This window comes from Notamacropus eugenii, chromosome 2 (assembly GCF_028372415.1).
Source record: "Notamacropus eugenii isolate mMacEug1 chromosome 2, mMacEug1.pri_v2, whole genome shotgun sequence".
In the NCBI taxonomy this organism is placed as follows: Eukaryota; Metazoa; Chordata; class Mammalia; order Diprotodontia; family Macropodidae; genus Notamacropus; species Notamacropus eugenii.
Genome location: NC_092873.1, coordinates 2,271,718 through 2,276,531, shown reverse-complemented (window position 1 = coordinate 2,276,531; position 4,814 = coordinate 2,271,718). Strand labels below are relative to the sequence as shown.

The 4,814-nt window shown below is 36.7% G+C and overlaps 1 pseudogene; it reads left to right on the top strand.

Annotated features, from left to right (window-relative positions):
- Nucleotides 1-2,819: 2,819 nt before the first annotated feature.
- LOC140522045 (olfactory receptor 5G29-like) lies at nucleotides 2,820-3,790 on the top strand (annotated as a pseudogene).
- Nucleotides 3,791-4,814: the final 1,024 nt, after the last annotated feature.

Below are 4,814 nucleotides of genomic sequence, written 5' to 3'. Positions count from 1 at the left end.
AATTGTATTTTCCAATAGGCTTTGGAGAAAGTATTGTCTCATTGTGTTTCTGTTGTGTGTAAGTGTATTGGAGGGAGGCAGGAACTTGTGGATTCTAATCCTTCCTCAGAAACTTATTACCTGGACAAGTTGTTTAAACTAAGCCTTAGTTTCTTCATCTACAAAATGGAAATAATGATAGTTACTACCGCACATAGTCACATGGTGTTTATAAAGATTTTATACACACGTATACATATATACACATACATACATACACACATCTATATGTACACATATGTGCACACATATACACAGTACCCACACATATATACACTTTATAAACCTTAACACACCATATGGAGGTGTAATATTATTAATAATTATATTTTCCCCAAGACCATATTAAAATATTTTTGCCTCTCCTTCAGACGCATACACACACAGAGACACATACACACACACAAAAACACACACACTAGTTGAAAGGAGTGCCTTTTTTCTGGGGTTATAAAGCAGGTGGGATGGTGGCAAATGATTGGGTAGTGGGAGCTTATGTTACCCCTCAATCCACACCATTGAGTTGATGTCTCTGTCTTCCTAATTATGTAGTTAGTGCTAGAACTGAGGACAGGCTTCACATTAATAGTAAATTTCCAGCCTTTTGGAGTTTTAAGTGAAGAAGAGAAAAGTGAAAAGAGATCATAGAAGGGGCTTCAAAAAAAATGACTATCTCAAAAGAGAGTAATAAAGAGGGACATAGAGCTCTGATACTCACAGTTAATTTTAGAATCTATTTCTTTTTCATTATTCCACACTGCCCTTTGCTCACTCTATTCTGTTTGCATTCTAAGAAAATTTTGCTCTTAATATGGGATAATGTTAGGGGTCCAGAATGTTATCATTTCTGAGCATCTCTAGCCACCCTTGTTGAAGAAAGTAGTAACATGACTGACTGAGAAAAACCGAGGACCACTCCACAGAGACAGTGGCATCCCCGTTCCAAAGTGGTTGACCAAAACATCACTTTTTCCATCTTCACCTGAAACGTATCAAAAAGTTGAGTGAGAAATGAGAAAAAAGTGAAAAAATGAATGCACTGGAGGTCACTGTATGATCTAAGAAAACTTGCCTTAGTAACTGATTCATTCAGTCAATGTTCAATGTATAAATGCCCGATTGCATAAAATATTCCACTTGATTCTTAATATACAAAGTAAAAATGAATCAGAGTTCTCATAGGTTCTCAATCTATTGGACAAGTCCCTTTTCCAATAGCGGTTGCAACAGAGAATAAAACCCCTCTTATCTATCATTAGGATGTTAAATGGTTCCTAAGGAACAATGATGGTTTAACTTTCCTTCTTTAGGAGCCTGTGAGGGCAACCATGAATCTGAAGAGTCTTTCATTGTAATAGCTGGAGAGAGACAGTAAGAGGATAGAGCACAAGGGTAAATAGAACATTGCCTGCGAGAACTGTTTCTTATTAAGGTACATAAAGGAAATGGCTGATGTTCTAACTCCTAAGAAGAAGTACTATTTACATACAGCTCTAAAGAGTACAAAGGGCTTTACAAATATCTCTTTTTACCCTCGCTGCACACTTTCATGGAGGATACTATCACCGCCATTTTATAGATATGGAAATTGATGGAGATGGAGGTTAAATGACTTGCTCAAGGACACCAACCAATTTAGTGCCTCAAGTGAGTTTCAAAATCAAATTTATACTACCAACAAGGCCATCTAGAGGGTGGTCAAAAGAAATTTCATTGGTATTCTGAGAGAATTGAATGGTGGGAGCTCTCCATTTCTGCAATTAAGGAGAAGTCAGTAATAGCACAACTTTGGCTGTCATCTTTCTCAGAGTAGATTCATTATAAATAATCATTGTTTTATTATCTGATACATTTTACATAAAATGGATTATGTTTTTGACTTAAGTAATGACAATTAGGGTATTTTACAGACATATTTACACATATGTATATCTGTACATATACATGTACATGTCATCATATATATGTACATAAACATAATATTTGGAGACACACAGAGGTAGAGTGAGGGAGCAAAAGAACAAGAGAGAGCGAGAGAGAAAAGAGAGAGAGAGAGAGAGAGAGAGAGAGACAGGAGAGAAAAAAGAAACACTTATACTTAAGTATAAATAACAATAATTAATGAGGAAACATCTGAACCTACTCAGAGATTGCCTTGTACCCTGGGACAAGAATGAGTAAGAAAAAGTGAGTTATCTACAGAGACAGAAGGTTGCTTTTTCACCAAGGCTGCAAATAAGCCCTACGAAATAAAGAATTTTTTTATATAGGGAATGTACAAAATGAAGACTGTTGTATATCCGAATATGCAAAATGAAGAATTTTTTATATAGGAAATTTATTTTAAAATTTCTCCACGTGACATAAAGATGAACATTTTATACATATAAAGTAAGGGATAAAAAGAAAATGACTTATGAAACTGTGAATTTCTATCCCATACTGCTTTCCTAAACCACATATGCTCTATAATAAAAAATCTAAGCTATTATTTCATAACTGTCCTCTTCCTCTCGGCATCCACCTGAATTACTCCCCTGTGATTTTAAAAATAGTCCAGCATTGTCCTTTTTTTCTTTTCATTTCTATCATATCAGCACTATTGCTACCTCGTCTTACTGCCCCCATCCAAAACAGGAGAAAAAAATCTTTATAAAGAGAATTTCATGAGGGAGAAAGTCCTAACAGGTGTTCTTTGAAGGAAACTAGGGATAGAGCATTCCAGAAAATTTAGTAATAAAAATAGTCTTTCTCTTTCTTTTATCAGACTGTAGCAGATAATGGAAGCTAGGAATCAAACTATGGTCACTGAATTTCTTTTTGCGGGATTTACAGAGAATCTCCAACAACAAGTTCTGCTCTTTCTCATGTTTCTGTTTTTCTATCTCATCACTGTCTTTGGGAACCTGGACATGATCATCCTGATATGGATAGACTCCCGGCTTCACACCCCCATGTACTTTTTCCCCAGTCACTTGTCTTTTGTGGATTTCGGTTCTTCTTTTAGTATTGCCCCAAAAATGTTGGCTGACTTCTTTGCGGAGAAGACCATCTCTTTTCTGGGTTGTGCAGTACATATGGGGTCCTATGGACTCTTTGTGGTGACTGTTTCCTTTTAGTTGCAATAGCATATGACCGATATGTGGCAATCTGCAACCCTTTACTCTATACAGTTTTCATGTCCCAGAATGTCTGTGTATACCTGGTGGTTATGCCTTAAGCCATGGGCCTTCTGAACTGTATGACACATGCAGTCATAATTTTCCACTTGCCCTTCTGTGGCCAGAATGTCATCAATCATTTCTTCTGTGATGTCTCACCTTTATTCTAAATTGCGTGTATTGACACTCACATGGTTAAGTTAATCCTTTCCATTGTGAGTGGAGCTCTGGGAGTCTTCAGTGGCCTGGTCATTCTAACTTCCTACATTTACATCCTCATGACAATCCTGAAGATCTGCTCTATTGATGGTATTTCCAAAGCTTTCTCCACCTGTTCCTCACACCTGACTACTGTCAGTATCCTGTATGGGACACTCTTCTTCATTTACATGAGCCCCAATGCAAACTTCTCTTTAGAGCTCAACAAGGTGGTGTCTGTGTTCTACAGAGCAATGATCCCCATGTTGAATCCACTTATCTATAGCCTGAGGAACAAGGAGTTAAAAAATGCCTTCAGAAGGACTTTAGAAAGGAACAAAATTCCTGTGGGCAAATATGAATGTGGTCCTTTTATGTCAATCTATGGATGAGTTTCCTTTCTGTGACTAGGTAACAAGGGACCTTATTAAGTGGTGATTAGAGTGGAGAAGTCCTAGCAGATATGCCCTGAAGGGTCTCAGCTGGAATCTCTTGTTCTTTTAGGTATATACACATATGGACACAGAGACATTTATATGCACATAGATTTATACCCATATCTATATATATCTATATATCTATATCTATATATGTATATATAATATGTTTGTACACACACACACACACACACACACACACACACACGTACATACCCTCATAAGTACCTTTAAGTTTCTAGGTTGTCCTTCCATCCCAGGTTGTGGAACCATCATTTAGAACAAAAATTAATGTGGAGAAGCCTATATTCCCTATCACCAATAATATCAGCTGATAACCATTTGCCTGCGATGGTTAGATAAGCCCAAGAGCACAGTTTACCCCAGGTCATCAGCTCATCTTCCTGGCCAGCTGTTATAGCCTTCAACCCAGGAAGCAACAGCCCAAAGATGCAACCTGTGCACTGCTTCCATAGGTCCTCCAGGAATAGACAAAGACCTAGAAAAACTTATAGTTGCCACAACATGTCTTAGAAATATCAAATAGTTCAACACTAGATTCATTTTTGTTTCTATTAATGGAAATAACTCAAAAGAAATTGTATTACCATCTATTTTGCTACTTATGCTGAGGACTATGCAACTTTTCCATGTGACTCCAAATTAAACCTTCCATATTTGGTGTCCCTCTCCCTCCTCCTCTATTAGAACGTGTGCTCTTTGTGAGCAGAGATATCTTACTTTTTGATTTTTATCCCCAGCTCTTTAACAAGATAGTTTGCACATGTGATTAATAAATGTGTTTTTCATTCACATAGAACATTAAGGATTTTATAACCTGGGTCCATGAATTTGTGTTTTTCTTTTGAAAATACATTTTGATAACCTTTTGAATATAATTGGTTTCTTCTGTGATTCTATGCTTTTTAAAAAAATGTATGCTTTTAAAAGCATTCTTCTAAGGAGTCCATAGGTTCCA